The sequence below is a fragment of the Lissotriton vulgaris genome, chromosome 2_1 (assembly GCF_964263255.1).
Source record: "Lissotriton vulgaris chromosome 2_1, aLisVul1.2, whole genome shotgun sequence".
NCBI classification, from domain to species: Eukaryota; Metazoa; Chordata; class Amphibia; order Caudata; family Salamandridae; genus Lissotriton; species Lissotriton vulgaris.
In genome coordinates this window covers 542,180,934-542,200,492 of record NC_141687.1, presented here as the reverse complement: position 1 = coordinate 542,200,492, position 19,559 = coordinate 542,180,934, and positions in this window count along the sequence as shown.

The window sequence follows — 19,559 nt, the reverse complement described above, 5'->3', positions numbered from 1 at the left end:
CAGCTCTCCTATATATATATATTTTTTTCCCTCTAATGATCTGTTAAAAAATTATTTATCACGGTATATAATTGAATCTAGAATTAGCCTTGATGTATATTGCCAGTCCATAATAGTATTAGAGTTTGTTTTCAAACCTATATATTAATATGGGTGAACACTGTGGATATAGTAATTGACATGACAGATCGCAACGTTTTTATATCATCCATCTTTTACACTTTATATTTATATATGCACCAGTTTGCACATTAGGCACATAGTTTGCACCTTATATAAAAGAATAAAATTGAGAAAAAAATGTTTTCGCTTATTTGCACTATAATCTAGATAGGATTTTGTACTTGTCGCATGACCATAATATGGATTTATCCAGTTAGAGTATTATTAACAGACGGTATGACCTGGTGTTGTCAAGGGGTATAATTGGTTTTATCCAATGATATATAACTTTTATCTAAAAACTATATTTATGTTTTTTTAGAATGTGATACGAATTACCAGGATGAAATATTCATTTTTATGCTTATATTTAGCAGCTACATATCTGGTACATAGGTATAATCTATATGTGTTAATGGATCCCCTGACACTATGTAAAATGTCTAAACTACTGAGTCTGTTTTCCATCAAGATTGCCATGTGACCCATAAAGTCCTGCAAGAGGTGTGGTTATGGATTCTTTAAATGCTAGATGGCGCTTTTTACCAAATTACACGTGAGCAAAGGCTTTCCAGCTCGAAACGCGTTGTGTGTGGGTCTAACTTGAATAAATAATTTCGCTACCTAAAAGCTACGAGGTCTGTGTCTCCTTCCTCGCCAGAGCCGCCGAGGGTGTGTGCACTGGAAGTGGATCGAGTGTTCGGGATTTGATTACGAAGGGCGGTCACCTTAGTTTCCAGACCTCCTCCTCACCAGCTGGCGGCTGTGTTGGATCGGAACTGCACAGGGATCCGTGGTGGATTGTTTACGGCTGCCGCCTACACCCCGGGAAGAACCAAACCAGCTACCAACACCGGCAATAGTACGAGAGTATCGAGGTCGGCTGACCGGCGGGAAAGTGGCATTTGCCGGTGAGTGGATGCTGAGGTTAAAGACAGGAGTTGTGTAGGAGAGGGGATTTAGCTGATGGTAGCATTGCAGTACATGAAAGAAGCCAGTGGTTTGTCTGCACCGCTTCTGCAACTTCAAAAGAGACCCGTAAAATTTCTGTCGAAGAAATGAGGGAACGAGAGCTGGCGGCTGAAGGAATGTTTGACATCCTGTCGGGAGCTTCCAGGAACACGGAACCCGCTGTTAGTATGGGAACTAGCAAGGAGTCTGATGCTATTGCACTATTTAAAGAATTAGAAAAGAAACGTAAGCTTGAAATAACAAAATGGTGGGAACACCGCTCACTCACCAAATATGCAGAAGTGGGCAGGGTGCCAAGGGGACTGCGCATTTTGTTAGCACCTAGTTTTGACAAGCCCAACCCCAACATGCTACACGAGTGGGGTGTAAGTAACTTGACGGCTTCAATGAACTTGGTAAAAATACTAATTAAATATGCACACATTGACCGAGTGGAAATCTTAAAAGAGATAGAAACCATCATGGAGAAGATTGAAAAACTAACTATGACTGGCCAAACAACTAAATTCAAAATGGAAATGCAAGAACGTATTAAGAAGCATGAGGAGAAAATCAAAATAAGAAAGGCCAGTAAATACAAGCGTGATTTAGAGGATTACGAAAATGGCCAAATATTTACTTTTTCGCGAAAGTTTGATCATATTAAGAGGCAGCAGTATAACGAAAAAACAACCCAAAAGGAAGTAACCAATGAGCCCGATGTACATGAGGAGTCAGCAAGCCTAGACACGATTTCATTGACAAGTGGATCTAGTGTTGAATCTGTACCTGCGGTGCGGAGAAAGACCATTCTTAACGTCGGACAGGAATTGGATTTTTTAGTGGAGGCCAGACTGCAAACCCTTCGGCCTCGGCAGAGGCAGACAATAAACACAGGCGAACAAAAAGGCGACGTGAGCAACGCAAAAAAAGCAAACAGAAACATAAAAAAGAAAACCCCATGGCAGCAGAGGAAACGTCGATAAGAGACAACAGTGTGGTGAATATATCAACTATCACATTGAGCAAGGCGGAAGAGCAATTGTTGGCCTTGGGTCTCAATTACTGCCCAGGAGACAGTTTCAACTATGCACGTACTAGGATAGATGTATATTGTTACATAAGGAAATTGAAACTGAAAAAGTATTTTGCGTTGAAATCATGTAAGGACTCTGATAACTCAGTCGAGGCTCAAGACATAGGAACTGTCCCACGCCTTACTGCTTCTGATATTCCGAATTTATGATTTAGCACAGTATGATGACGATGCTGTTGATACAAATGTTGATATGGCTACACAAGAGAGATTAAAGAAAATCAATTACACTCAAGAAGGAGCTGGGATCAGCCCCTTCAAGCCGAAGTCCAGCTTTGTTCCCCTTATGCCTAAGGACAGCATTGATGTGTTCCATGATATGGTGATTAATGATCTAAAGAAATTAAATCAGAATGTGCACAAAAACAGGAAAGCAAGAAATCTTTTTTTCAAAAATAGGGCATATTGCAATTTGGTTAATAAACTAGAGAAAAATCAGGAGGTAGTCATCAAGAAATCTGACAAAGGGGGGAATCTTGTGTTATGGCCCAGAAAAGATTACATAATAGAAGCCCAGAGGCAACTTGGTGATGTAAACTGCTATATAAAAACGAATGCTAAGGAGTATGAAAAATCTAAAAATGTCTTGTATAAACAGTTGTATTCTTGGAAAAGACAGGGTCTTATTTCAACTGATGAGTATAACTACATGTATAATGAGTTCCCGGTACTGCACATCTTGTACCTTATACCCAAAATACATAAAAATGTTACTCCAATACCTGGGAGACCGATTATCTCTGCCATTAACAGCTTAGGAGAAAAGGTAGGGCGTTATATAGATTTTTTTCTACAAAACTTGGTCAAAGAGTTACCTAGTTACGTCAAAGATTCCGGCGATTTCCTACAGAAAGTAGAACAGCTTGAGTGGTCTAATGATTATATGTTAATTACAGTCGACATAGAAGCTCTTTATACGAGCATTGGCCATAGGCAACGGATGAATTCAGTCAAACATTTTCTGGGTACAAGATCTAGCAGGTTATATGAACATAATAAGGTGATTCTGGAACTCATACATTGGTGCTTGCATAACAATTACTTCCTGTTTGACAAAGACATATATAGACAGGTGAGAGGCATGTCGATGGGGGCCTGCTTCTCCCCCAGTTACGCATGTTTACATGTGGGCTGGTGGGAGGAGCGGTTCCTCAAAACCACGTATCAGGCGGAATGGGCAGCTAATATTGTATCCTATTTGAGATACATTGACGATGTTTTTATCGTCTAGAGAGGAAGTGAAGAAGAAGCGTTGAACTTCATAAGGAAGATTAATTTGAACACCTTTAACTTGAAATTCACTTCCCATATACACAGAAACGAAATAGAGTTTTTAGATGTACGACTGTACACTAACAATAACAAAATTGAAAGTACTCTATACAGAAAACCCACTGCGGGAAACATCACTCTGCATGCCATGAGCTTTCACCCCAAGCATCTCATTGCCAGCATTCCCTACGGAGAAATCCTTAGGTTGAAGCGTATCTGCAGCAATGAGAACACATTTAAGATCTGCCAAGAAGATCTATTAGATAGACTTAAGGCCAGGGATTATACAGACAGGATTCTGCAGGAAGCAGAGGACAAAGCGGCTGGTAGATCTAGAGCCAGTCTTTTTGAATCTGAAACCAATACAATTACATTTCCTGACACTATTGCTGCTTACAAAGTGATGAATAATCCCAGACTTATTACCACCTACAATAGGGAGGAGCGACAGGTAAGGGCCATTATTAATAAACATTGGCCCATTGTACTAACAGACAACGTTCTCCATGACAGGGTGGTGAACAAACCTATCTTCACGTTCAGGCGTAGTAGCACAATCGGTTCAGTTTTAGATAAGGCCTCACCTGAGATTAAGAAGGCCACTATTTGGCTGCAACCTGCGAATGGGTTCAGGAAGTGCTCCACCTGCCGGGCCTGTAAATTTGGTCGGAACATGTCCACATACACAACCCCATTTAGTGTCATTCCTAAAAAAATTGAGGGAGTATTCAATTGCAAGACCAAGTGTGCTGTATATGTCCTGACGTGCACCTGTGGGCTCAACTACATTGGTAGTACCAAGCTGCAGGTGCACGTCAGGATCTTGCAGCACATAAGGGCCATTCTCCACAGTGATTTGACATATCCTGTGGCGAGACAGTTAAAAAAAACTCATGCCAATGATATTAACTGCCTCTCGTATTACGTTGTGGACTCTGTAGCCAAACAGAGACGTGGCGGAAACAGGGGGCGTTCACTTCGGCAGTTGGAAACCAAATATTTCTTGGAGTTTGACTGTAAATGGCCCAACGGGTTAAATACGACGGAAGATATGCGCCATTTTTTATAAGAACTTGTAGTTTGGCGTAATATTATGCTCCCAGTAGATGATGTTTATTGTAACAAGTTCCTGTTTTCAGTATGATGACTACATATTTGTAAATTTGTAAATAGACGAGGAATAATTGCTTGGGTTCCCAGTCAGTGGTAATTTCAGCCAGCTCTCCTATATATATTTTTTTTTCCCTCTAATGATCTGTTAAAAAATTATTTATCACGGTATATAATTGAATCTAGAATTAGCCTTGATGTATATTGCCAGTCCATAATAGTATTAGAGTTTGTTTTCAAACCTATATATTAATATGGGTGAACACTGTGGATATAAAAATTGACATGACAGATCGCGACGTTTTTATATCATCCATCTTTTACACTTTATATTTATATATGCACCAGTTTGCACATTAGGCACATAGTTTGCACCTTATATAAAAGAAAAAAATGGAGAAAAAAATGTTTTCGCTTATTTGCACTATAATCTAGATAGGATTTTGTACTTGTCTCATGACCATAATATGGATTTATCCAGTTAGAGTATTATTAACAGACGGTATGATCTGGTGTTGTCAAGGGGTATAATTGGATTTATCCAATAATATGTAACTTTTATCTAAAAACTATATTTATTACGAATTGCCAGGATGAAATATTCATTTTTATGCTTATATTTAGCAGCTACATATCTGGTACATAGGTATAATCTATATGTGTTAATGGATCCCCTGACACTATGTAAAATGTCTAAACTACCGAGTCTGTTTTCCATCAAGATTGCCATGTGACCCATCAAGTCCTGCAAGAGGTGTGGTTATGGATTCTTTAAATGCTAGATGGCGCTTTTTACCAAATTACACGTGAGCACGGGCTTTCCAGCTCGAAACGCGTTGTGTGTGGGTCTAACTTGAATAAATAATTTCGCTACCTAAAAGCTACGAGGTCTGTGTCTCCTTCCTCGCCAGAGCCGCTGAGGGTGTGTGCACTGGAAGTGGATCGAGTGTTCGGGAAGATAAAATTAAAAAAGCACTTTGCTGTGAAAACCACTCTGGCAAACAAAAAAAATGTGTCAGCCCATGCAAAAGCACCTACGAGTGGACTGCAAGCTAGAGATGCAACCCTCATGAAAACAATGCATCATCTTCGTAAAGATGGTGATGATGTAATGGACACACAGGATATTGCTATTGAGGAAGACATCAGTCTCAGTGACACAACATTGAGTCTCTTCAAGGCATCCTCGACGTTCATTCCAAGCATGCCCAAAGATGCTATCGATACCTATGCGGAATTGATCACAGAAGATCTGAAAAAATTACAAACTAAGGTTATGAAAACACAGAGCTCAACCAACATGAAAATGAGACCGTATAACAACCTAATGAAAAAACTAAGGACAAATGATAATATAATTATCAACCAATCCGACAAAGGAGGAAATATAGTTCTTTGGGGAAAAAAGGCGTATATAGAGGAAGCCCATAGACATCTTGATGATCAATCCTGTTATGCTTTATCTAATATGAAAAACATCAAAGACATTCAACAATCTTTCTATAATGACCTGAATCGCTGGAAACGGGAGGGATTGCTATCGAGAGATGAGCTAAAATTTCTGTATAAGGAGAATCCGGTATTACCAAACATTTATTTTATCCCTAAATTACACAAGGGAGTAACTCCGGTACCTGGCAGGCCCATCGTCTCGGAGATAAATAGCCTATATGAGAACACTTCAAAATATATTGATTTTCATTTACAAGAATTTGTGCCCTCCCTTCCAGCTTACATCAAGGACACCAATGAATTTTTGCACTCCTTAAATCAATGCATGTGGTCGGCTGATTACCTGCTAATAACCATGGACATAGCCACCTTGTATACAAGTATCTCTCATACAGATGGCATCAATGCAATTAAGTTTTACCTGGACAAAAGACCTATGGAACTGTATAATCATAACAACATGCTTATTTCCATGATAGAGAAATGTTTGAACAATAATATTTTTTTATTTGAAAAACAGGTATATAAACAATTGAGGGGAGTGGCCATGGGGGCATGTTTCTCCCCCAGCTACGCGGTGCTCCACGTTGGCTGGTGGGAGGAACATGTCCTCAGGGTTACACACTCCGCATTTTGGCTTAACAACATAGTCAAATAATGGAGATACATCGATGATGTATTCATCATCTGGAAAGGAACAAGTGAATTGGCACATCAATTTGTTGATAATATCAATATGAACAATTTAAATCTAACCTTCACCACTGAAATCAGTGCTAATGAAGCAAGCTTCTTAGATGTGCAAGTGCAGATAATAGACAATATTGTGACCACCAGTCTATTTAGAAAAAATACCGCAGGTAATTCAATATTACATGCACAGAGCTTCCATCCACAGCACACCATTCGGGCCATTCCTTATGGTGAATTTTTAAGGATACACAGGGCCTCAGTTCCACTGAACTTCGCGATTATCATCAGCTAGAAGCAAAAGCTAGACTGATAGCGGGGGTTATAATTCTCATGCACTTGATGTGGCAAGGCATAAGGCTAACCGCCTTAATCGCCTTGAACTATTAGACCCCCTTAGGTTAACAAATTCACAAAAGAGTGAGGGCCAGGAGACTAATAACATTAGACTAATTACTGGTTTTAGTCGCCAAGCTCGACAAATTGTTTCAATGGTTAAATCACAGTGGTCAGTTATCCTCACCGACCCTGTACTTAGAGATATTCTGCCCAACACTCCAACCATCACATATAGGCGAGCTTTCGGGATGCGCAATGAATTAGTCACTAACAGCCCAGAGCTGTCTAAAAGTGACAACTGGCTATCCCCACGAAAGGGTTTTTTCCGATGCAGCTCTTGTCGGGCTTGCAATTTCGGAATCAAGACCAAGTCATATATAACCCCCTTTAGTACAAAACCGGTTTTTCTGAATGCACATTATACTTGTAGGACAGAACTGGCAGTATATGTGCTCACTTGTAGTTGCAACTTGAGATACGTTGGGAGCACCAAACTACCTGTGCACCAACGTACAACACCTAAGGGCCATTGTGAATGCAGACCAAAGCTACCCTGTAGCGAGACATTTTCAGCAATTTCACAATAAGAACTTGGCACATTTGAAATATTACATGATCGATGCTGTGACCACCTCTAAAAAAGGTGGAGACTATGAAACCAAACTTAGGCAGCTCGAATCACGATATATTGTGCAACCTAACAGCAAAACACCGGGGGAGTTTAAACATGGGGGAAGATCTTAGCAATTTTTTGTGAGAACCTTATGGTCTGCATTGCTTACCTTTGTTTCAGTAATTCAAGAATCTTCATAAATATAATTTTCTCTATGTTTGAGTCTACCATGATTAATAGACATCTATTTGGTGATAAAAATAATTGCTGTAGGGACCTCATGCCCTCTGTACAGCGGATTTTTGATATTTTTCCAATTTGTATATATATATATTTTCTAATGTAATGATATAGGGTCCAATTTATTCATAATAAGTTTTTTGAATGACTACCCTATGTAACATTTAACATTTTTCAGTTGTCACGTTTTTCTCCTCACATATTATTATTTTGATTCAAGTTGATCGAATATAGACCACATTTATAACAACATTAACAGTTAGATACACTTTTCAGTATGTGCTTTGGCAAACTATCAGGAAATCATTTGCGCTACTACCTTTTTATGCAAACTACACGATGCATACCATAGGGAAACCAATCATTTTTTGAAAATGATAAGAAATCAATATAGATGGGCTTTCTTGCACGTTGAAAGATTGCAATATCATGCTGATAACAATAAATAGTATAGGTGGACATTAATGCGTATTTGCACAATAAGATAAAGAAGCAACTTTTGCACTTTATTATGCAGAATTTTGCACATATGGATGTTTACATATTGCACTATGCACTTTATTATATAATGTCTCCTATGTACTGGATCCAAAAAATCAGCGTTGGTATTTAAATTAAATTAAATTAATGTGCTGTTCCAATTTATTACTTTATAATTCCCCATGTTTATGTCATTTAATACATTGTATGGGTAGATTGATCTATTACTTTTGACACACATTAGTGTGTAGTATTAATCACATATGTATTTGTACGGTCATTGTTTTTACTAATCAATATTTGCATTGTTATTTGCGCAATTTGATCCGATATATATATAATCATGCAATTGCCTTAGCACACAATATTAGTATATAGTTGTACCATAATTTTTTGTAATGGCATTTTATACTTTGATAGTATTGTACTCATACCATTCCAAAATGGCGCCCATTTTCATTCTAATATAGGCTTAGGCAATGTGTGAGTCCTATGTCCATTTCCATGTACATGTTTTCGAATTTGGGCGCGAGAACATGAAATGTATGCTATATATATGAATTGTGGTCCACACTCCCGCCAACAGTGAGCAAGGACGCTCAGTCCGAAACGCGTCTGTTCGGCATTTTTTTCACCCTGCACCTTATGATTAAATAAAGCAACTAATATCGCAAGACTGGCTTTGGGCGTATTTTCTGTGTCCACGCGCTGGATTCTGCGCTTGGAACGTTGGCGCGGCTACCGGCTGGATTGTTATATATATATATATATATATATATATTCACTGAAAAAACATAGGTTTCTGGCAGGTTATAGTTAGGAATTATCATTTAAAAAACCTTAGAAATTCATTGAAAAAACTATAGGTTTCAGGGTTGTTATAGTTAGCTGGACATTTCACTCATACAAAACCATTGAAATTCCTCCATTATTGCTAGTTGTACTAACTGTAACTCTTGCGCCCGCAATCCACTGGTGATGATGTCACATATTACATAAGGTGCACAGTCTAAATATTGAATCCTAAATATCGACCTACAGAAATATCGAGTTGGAAATATCAAAGGTAAAGAATATTGAGGTCAAGAATATCGTTGGACAGATTATCGACCCTAAGGTACGTAATATCGAATTTTTTAATATCGATGTAAGTAATATCGAAGTTAGTAATATCGATATCAAATATATCGATGTTACTAATCTCGATGTTACTAATATCAATAAGTATATTATTGTTATGTATTTTATTATGTATATAATATGTATGTGTAATATGTTTTTTGTTAAGTATTCTACTTGTTTTAGATTATATGTATACTATTTGTATATGTTAATAATGGTTTTTTTAAGTCAATTTTGTGTTTTAGTACCGGAGCGGGTTGTGGGTTTATAGGGGAATAGGGTGGGAAGTAATTCAATTATACTAAATTAATTATAAATTTTTAGGAATTATAAGTTCATTTTAATTAATGTCTGCGTTTAAGTTCTGTAGCGGGTTGTGGGTTTATAGGGGAATTGGGTGGGAAGTAATTGAATTGTAATTATGTGATGATTTATTTTCATTTATTGGCATTGATAATTATTAAATGTTTAATTAATTATTAATTTTTTTAATTGGTAATGATTTTTTTATTGGTAATACATTTTTTTAATTGGTAATTCATTTTGATTAATTGATTAATTGGTAATTATATTAAGTGTATTAATGTATTAATTATGTGTGTTGTAAGGTTATAGGGTAATAGGGTGGGAAGTAATTCATTTGTAATTAAGTAAATTAGTGTTGAGTATTTATTATTAAATCATTGTTAATCAATTATTAATTGGTAATAAATGTTTAATATTTTTTAATTCTTGTTAATGAATTGGTAATCAATTATTAATTGGTAATTACATTTTCTTTTTTAAAATGTATTTGTGTTAATCAATACATTATTGTCAATTAATTATTAATTGCTAAATGATTTTTAATAATTATTCTTTTTTGCTATTTATATTTTTTAAGATTTATTTTATTTTTATTTGTTAAGATATTTTTAATAATTATTATTTAATTATATTTATTTTAATTGTTGATTAATTATTAATTGGTAATTATTTTTTTAATATTTCTTGGTATTGGTAATTATTTTGTTGTAAATTAATAATAAAAGTGTTATTTATTATGGAAAAAATAATATTTTAATTATTAGTAAGTTGTTTTGACCCCTATTCTATCCAACACATTCCCTACTGACGCACCCTTTGTAGTTGGAATACTAATTTTTACCCCAACGCTATCCAACACTTTCCCTACTGTTGCACCCTCTGGAGTTGGAATAGTAATTTTTACCCCTACACTATCCAACACTTTCCCTACTGTTGCACCCTCTGGAGTTGGAACAGTAATTTTAACCCCTACGCTTTCCAACACTTTCTCTACTGATGCACCTTCTGGAGTTGGAATAGTAATTTGAACCCCTACGCTATCCAACACTTTCCCTACTGTTGCACCCTCTGGAGTTGGAACAGTAACTTTTACCCCTACGCTATCCAACACTTTCCCTACTGTTGCACCCTCTGGATTTGGAATAGTAATTGTTACCCCTACACTATCCAACACTTTCCCTACTGTTGCCCCCTCTGGAGTTGGAATAGTAATTTTAACCCCTACGCTATCCAAAACTTTCCCTATTGTTGCACCCTCTGGAGTTGGAACAGTAACTTTTACCCCTACGCTATCCAACACTTTCCCTACTGTTGCACCCTCTGGATTTGGAATAGTAATTTTAACCCCTACGCTATCCAACACTTTCCCTACTGTGTCACCCTCTTGAGTTGGAATGGTCATTTTTACCCCTACACTATCCAACACTTTCCCTACTGTTGTGACCTCTGGAGTTGGAATAGTAATTTTTACCTCTACGCAATCCAACATTTCCCTACTTTCCTTACTGTTGCACCCTCTAAATTTGGAATAGTAGCTTTAACCCCTAGCTATACAATATTTATTGTTTTAGTTAATTTAGTGTGCAATTTATTTAAAATTATTTTTTAAACTTTGTTATATATAGTTTTGATATTTTATCTATATTATTGTTATATGTGTATTTATGTATTTCTAAATTATAACATGTTTTTTAACAATTGATACGTTATTAGAGTAATTAATTGTAAATAATATATATAATATATATATAATATATTTTTTATATATATATATATATATATATATTTATTTATTTATTTTTTATAATATATGTATTATTTATAATGTTAACTATATTTTTAAGTATGTTTATGTTATTTATATGTGTTATTTATTTAACTTTATATTATTTTTAAACATTAAAAAAACGATATTTTTTACAACCATGTTTTTTACAACAATATTTTGTTTCGCTATTTTTGCACTAACCTTAATGTAGATAAGAATTAGATATTTTTGATGTCGATATTCTGCCTCCGATATTTTTAATGTCGATATTTCAAACGTCGATATTCTGTCAGTGATTCATTACATTATTCATGACATGGTCAGTGACATCACTGATGAAATGACATCACTGATGACATCACTGATGACATCATCTAGTGAATGTGGTTTGGTTTGTTATTTAAGTATGTTTGATATATATAGCAATCTGCATTGAAGAATGAGTGGATATATAAATATAAATATCTGGATGGAGGATTTAGAAGCAGTGTCATTGACCATGTCATGAATGATGTAATATGTGACATCATCCCCAGTGGATTGCGGGCGCAAGAGTTACAGTTAGTACAACTAACTATAACAGAGAAATTTCAATGGTTTATATGAGTGAAATGTTTAACTAACTCTAACACCCCTGAAACCTATGGTGTTTTCAATGAAGGTAGCCTTGATTTATGTAAGGCAGAGACAATTTTGTTAAATAATGCGACAAAAACATTCCTTAATGTCTGTACTGAGTACTGCCTTCAATTGTACACTGCGATCAACAGAGTTCACCACTTGATACCACTTTATGGTGTCCCGTATGCAACAGTCAATGTATGGAGTACATTACAGATAATGCAGTGCAGCCTAAGATCTACACTGCGGACAGCAGGGTTCACAACTTGAATTCAGCTTTCCATCTACACTACGGACAGTAGGAAATTCAGCCTTGATGTATTTAAGGCAGAGACAATTGTACTGTATGTATTTAAATTTTGTTAAAATAAGTGACAATAATCATTAGTCGATATCAGTGCTGACTACTGCTTTCCATCTACAGTGCGGACAGCAGGGTTCACAACTTGAATTCAGCTTTGCATGTACACTACGGACAGTAGGGAATTCAGCCTTGATTTATTTAATGCAGAGACAATTGTACTGTATGTGTTCTGATTTTGTTAAAATAAGTGACAAAAATCATTGGTCGATATCTCTGCTGACTACTGCTTTCGAACTACAGTGGGCACAGCAGGGTTCACAACTTCAATTCAGCTTTCAATATACTACAGCCGTATTGACTCAGATGTCTTATTTACAGAAAAACATATCATAGTTTTTGGAGATCTAATGCAACTTAGTCCCATAAAAGGACAACAAATATTTTTAAGAAAACTTGATTTTATTAACATTGTTGCTTCAGGTGCCACTAACTCTGTGTAACACTTATCATTGGTGGTTGCACACACGCTAAATTACCAATACTGTGCAGCTCTACTCAACGCCACGTGTCTGTGAGCTCTTGTTAACCGCTGCCTCCTGCCTACACTGCGGTCATCAAAACTCACAATTAAATAGACTATTGATTCATTATTTGCAGAGTACAATACCAAACTAAGTATAACACCTATCAAACCTATACAATATCCCTTTAGTATGCTTCCTTCAAAAACTTCTTTTATATCAGTTATAGATTTAGTTGAATAATAAAATCCACGCTGCAAGTGTAAAGGCACACTTAATGGCAATCTACACAGCACAGATCACAATTGGAACCTCACTTTTTCTTCATTGGAAACCTGAATTTCATTTTTGGAGACAAAAACAGCTACACCACTGGAAGAATCATCCGATTCTGATCATTTTGTTGCTGAATAATTGATAACCATCAATGGTACTTTTTTCCCCCCTCAAAGCACATGCAGTCCAGTATGCAACAGTCAATGCTTTGAGTGCAGCCCATCGGACACGCATCATCGCAGGGCGAGCACACGCTAAACAACAGATGTACTACTAACTCAGTACACCATAAATAATGGCCACTAGTCTTTATTAAGGCAAAATTCAGTAGTCAAAAAACATTACCCCCAGTGCAGCCTTCCTAGACCACGCATCATCGCAGGTTACGTACACGCTCAGTCCCAAAGGTACTACTAACTCAGTGCACCATAGTTCATCGCCACGTGGCCGTATTCAGGCAAAATTCAACTGACTCTTCATTCATTATTTACAGAGTGCAGTACCAAACAAAGTAAAACGTCTATCAAACCCTATACAATATCCTTTTAGTAGCCTTCCTTCAAAAACTTATATTATATCAGTCCTAGGTTTAGTTGAAAAACAAAATTCACGCGTCAACTGCAAAGACACACTCAATGGTAGTCTACACTGCGGACACCACAGGTCACAATTTGAACTATAAATCCCCTGAAACATACATATTCCGACAATGTATTCCATACATGTGTCACCTTTTATTTCAATCATGATTACAAATGATGCAGTCCAGTAGGCAACACGCTGAGCACCATATGCACCACTAACTCAGTGCACCATAAATAATCACCACGTGGCCTTATTACGGCAGCATTATGTTACCAAAAAACATTCTTACCACTGCGCTCTGCCTGAACCATGCATCATCGCAGGCTCTACACAAACCGCCCCTACCTCAGTGTACCACAACTCATGAGCCATTTACCATAGAATCTTCTGTGTATAATTTCACATATGGTGCTCATACCTTTGTACAGCAGAAGTCATAAACCGTTTCTGATTGAATATCTATGTATGATATCATTATTAGTATTCTACTTGTTACCAACAGTAATGTAATAAAATGGAGTCGAGCACCCGTGCCCGTACCCACTTCAACTATCTATCTGTGTCTGTGTAGTTATTATGTTTGTAAAATGCTGCTCCTGTGCCCTACCACATTATATTGTGCCGTAAACAGCGTATGCAACCATCTTACATCTGCCAATAACAAAAACTTCAATTATATACCTTTCTCTCTCTCATTCTACAAATACAAACGTACAAAACGGATCATTACAATACTGCAAAGAAACTGTGTAGTCAATTTATAAATGTGTACTATTTCTTTAAAAAAAAATTTTTTGCATATTTATTTAGCGTAAAGTCGACCTAAAACGATATCAAAAATTTACATGACCACCGTATTTACAGTACATTTTCAGGCACGCATTTTCAGGCACGCGTTGATTACGTCATTACTCTACAGTAATAGGATGTGGACGCGACTCCAAGCCTCAAACAATGATTTCCAGCACCAAGTTCGTCAGTATACCCGAATGACCACATAGGTATATATATTATCTGTCCTTCATGGGCTAAAAACTGCAACCTAAACCTCTCACGGCCCTGTATTACTACAGCTACAACACTCCACTGAATATCCAACAAACATAAGCAGAAATGCATCATGTCCACCATCTTTTATGTGTGCATCTATGGATGAATATCGGGTCAGTGATACCCCGCACCTTCCATGTTAGCCATATTGTGGAACTTTACAGACATAATAACACATTTGCGTGTAAGACTCGGGTGACAGCAGCACTATAACACGGAAACCCAAATCAGTAGATTTTTCATATAGCTCACGACGGAACCACGCCCATAGCTCCAGAGTCATCGTTCATAGCCTTGCGCAGCACTGGCATATGTCAGTCCAGCCCACTCCGCTTACTCTTCCAGGAAAACACAATAACGGTATGTACAAGGCCCAGATTTCCATTGTAGTGATTTATTACTTCCAGGCCTAGTTGTCAGAACGGCACACACACACTCCCTTGTGGCTGATATACACCCACACCACACCCATCCAGAACATACGTCACTACACCCGTGACCCTACCAATAAAAAAGACATGTGCTCTAGCCATTTTAGAGTTGATCCCATTGCAAGAACTGTGATGGCCCGTCCAAGTGGTTCGGACGCCTCATGTAGGCCCCAACCACAGAGCAGGGGGGTCCACCACTACGTGCGTGGCCTCTTTGGTCACTGAGTTAGTGGTACCGCAAGGACTTAACGGGTGAGCAACCTGCGCTGATGATGGGAGCACAAGTATGTCCTTATCCATAGCGATATCAAGACTCAGCACCATATGTGAGACTTCTGTGTGAGACTTCTTGGTGGCAGAGCGGGACTGCATGATGTAGAAGGTGCCCTGTCCACGAAAAGGTGAGCAATGAGGCCAGGGTGCACAGCGGAGGGAGTAGATGGGGTGCAGCAGACTGGATACAAAAAGGCGACGCAGCGATTTAGGAGTACGCAGTCGTATATACCGTATCTTATTGCATTTGTATTTTTTTTCCAATAGCAGGAAAGCTTTTATGATCGGTCAAATGTCCATCGCTTGTGATAATCGAAAGCACATGTATCACTGTGCACCACTTGCTTTCACAACCGGATAAAAAACATTACTATTATAGTAATTTTACAAAAATCGAAGCCTGTTGGAACTGTACAAATAGTTGTTTTTTAAATGCGGGAGGGAAGGTGTGTGAAAGGGCGATGTAATTCTACTCCACATTAAGATAGTAACAATTACCAATCATAACATCTTTCTTTTACTATCTTTTAGATGTAAAGCTTCAGGGTGTATTATGTCCCGGCACGTGGTGAAAGACACACCGGTGACAGAAAGGTGAGCTGTGAATATTCTTTTCAGTCACTCTTTCACTTCCTCACTCGTTTGATAAAGAAATAACCCACAATATTAATTTCCTTTTTATCTTACAGGTTGTTTTTCACAAATTGGCGTCCCCCCACTCCTCCAAAGCTCAGCGCTCGAGGATTCTACGATGATGCATGGCCATCGTTACAACGTCTGAGAAGGCTGATTCGACACGTAGTGCACCCTCTTTGAATCACACCAATGGCACAAGGTGAGCAAAGAAGCTTGTTTCCAAAGCAACGAGAAGCCACCTGTGGGGGTAGAGAGTGGATAGTGTGAAGCAGCTTGACTGCGTATGAATGTACAATTACCTCCGTGCAGTGGGAATTGATAGGTTGCAACAGTCTGAGGGGCAGATTTACAAACCCCTTGCGCCACTTTTGCGTCACTTTTAACATGGGAAAAGTGATGCAAAAGTGGTGCAAGGAGCTTATAAATCTTCTCCTGAGTGCGCAAGAACAAGCACCTACCTCCGGTCTCTGGGAGTCAATGCGGTGCAACAGTCTGGGTATCCAGTAATGAGAACTCACCGCTATGCAGTGGGAGTGCATGGGGTATAGTACTTTGGAAGAAAAACATCACACAAACACCTCCTTGCTGTGGAAGTTGATGGAATACAGTAGCCTGAGTGTACAAAGACATGAAGCAAAAATATACTTGTGCAGTTGTATGTACTATACTATTACTAACTCTATACTATCTTTCAGATCACTAAACTGGAGGGTGCACCATGAACTGGCACGTGCTTGTACACACAACAGAGGCAAAACGGTGAGCTACAAGGATTTTCTCCAGTAATAACAGCTTCATCTATTACTTTCTCTCTCTCACACTTTTAAAGTCATTTTTTCTCTCTTTCTCTCGCTCACTCTCTCTCACATTGTTTCACTTTCTCTTTTAAAGTTATGGACGCTGCTGTCCACTCTGCCGATAAAAAATTCAAAGCTGAATTCAATACAGTCTGTAGTGTAGAACCAAAGCTGAGTTGAAGTTGTGAACTCTGTTCGCCACAGTGTTTACACAAGGTAAGCAGAGCGGCCTAGATACACAATGCCTCTGATTAAATACGTTCCAAATAAAGAATATTGTCCTGCCTAATGACGTGATCTCTCCCCTAATTCTGTCTCATCTTTGAATCATTTTAAAGACCTGTTGGTCCATAATGTAAATCAGACGTAGTAGGCACTTCCGTACAGACACCTTTTGAATGTGGGCCTATAAGAGAGGTGGAATGTATCAGACACACTACATACATGCAAATTAACAAATATTGCCAAGTGTTACCTTAATTTGTGATCTTTGACCCCATTCAGTCACATCGATCTAATTTTAAACACTTATTTTCATTTTTGTTTTGCAGGTTACCTACCCTCCTTGCATTGGAGTCCATCGAACATTTTGTTTATTATATTGTTATGTTAAAGTTACGTTTCTAGTTATTTACTGTTGTTTTAATGAAAGTTAATTAAAACAAGCATTTACAATGCAATGGTTTTGCCTTTGTTAAAGTTTGAGCTGTTGGCAAAGCTCTTGACCTTTTTTTTTTAACATAACTAAATGGCATTGTTATTTGCAATGGCACTAGCTTTATCTTTTGCAAATGACACCCACAAACACCTACAGAGAGCCCCCAACACACCCACACTGCGCCCCTCCCACACACACTGCGAGCACCACCACACTGCGAGCCCCCCCACACACACTTTGAGCTCCCTCCACAGACTGTGAGCCTCTTCTATAAACTGCGAGTCACCTCCTACAAAGCCCCCTCCACACTTAGAGCCACTCCGCTCACACACAGAAAGCTGTCCCCTTGTTTGGCAATGTATAGTAAGCCCTTAGAGTTTTATAAATGTTTGATGTATTAAAAGTTGCATGGATGAATGGATGTGTGAAAATGTGGGTGGATTATTGATTGTTGGATGCATTGAAATGTGGATGTTGATAGGATGGATGCATGGATGGAAGGATGAAAGGGTGGAGGGATGCAGGATGGATTGTTGAAAGTGTGGATGAATAGATGCATGGAAGGATGAAAGTGTGGATGGAAGAAGGATGGAAGAAAACGTGGATGTATGGATGGATAAAATGTTGCATAGATAAATGTATGGATGTGTGAAAATGTGGTAGGATGAATGATGTATCTTATTCACAATTTTTATCTTGTGAGTATTATTACAGGAGTAGCACTTCTAATGAACGTAGGATATTTTTTTACCATTGTTTCTGAAGGTATAAGACAGATGAATTTGATACAGAACAATGAGTGCATGTGGTATAGCTTCTTTAAAAAAAAATATTGCATAGTAACATAATTTCGGCATTTTGATCAATTTGCTATAGAACATAGAATGAGTGCATTTGTTGTATTTTTGTTAAACTAAATTTGCACAGTAGCATTTATGTTGTTTGTAAATAATAATGCAAAGACAAGATAAGGTTTAAATTTTTTATTTAAGTAAATATATTTATTATTATTGTATGTAAGCAAATTAAACTTTACTGAAAATACTTTTACATTTTTTATGAAACGTAATTTCATTTTGTTTTTTTACTTCCATTTACAGTAAAGTGTTGTGTACTTTTTTTCAACTTATGAAAATATATCTTGTACAAGCCACTTTTAGATGGATGCAGGCAGCTGCTTCGAAACTTCTTTAAACAACATATACAATGATGTGAAGGTCTTAGAATACGATTGCATGTATTGTTGTAAAACATCAATAAGGCACTTGAGGATGTCACACCGAACCATGCATAGGCACAATATTGCACAGTGACTTTACTAGTTTGAAAAACCCATAACTTCTGAAGAATCTGAAGATTGATGTATAAAATGTTGCATGGATGAATGATGGATGTGTGTAAAGGTGTGTGGATGTGTAAAGGATGGATGTATGGATGGAAGGATGAAAGTGTGGATGGATGCAGGATGGATTGTTGAAAGTGTGAATGGATGAAAGGTTGGACGGAAGGACGGATGAAAGAAAATGTAGTTGTATGGATGTATAAAATGTTGCATGGATGAATGATGTATGGATGTGTGAAAAGGTGGTGTGATGAATGATTGGTGGATGGATGAAAGTGTGGGTGAATTGATGTATAGATGAAATGATGGATGGATGAAGGATGGATGAAGGATGGATGGAAGAATGAAAGGATGGATAGTTAAAGTTGCATGGATGTATGATGCATGTGTGAAAAGCTAGGTGGATAAATAATGTGTGGCTGGATGGATGTGTTGATGTGTGTATAGATTGTGGAATGAAATTT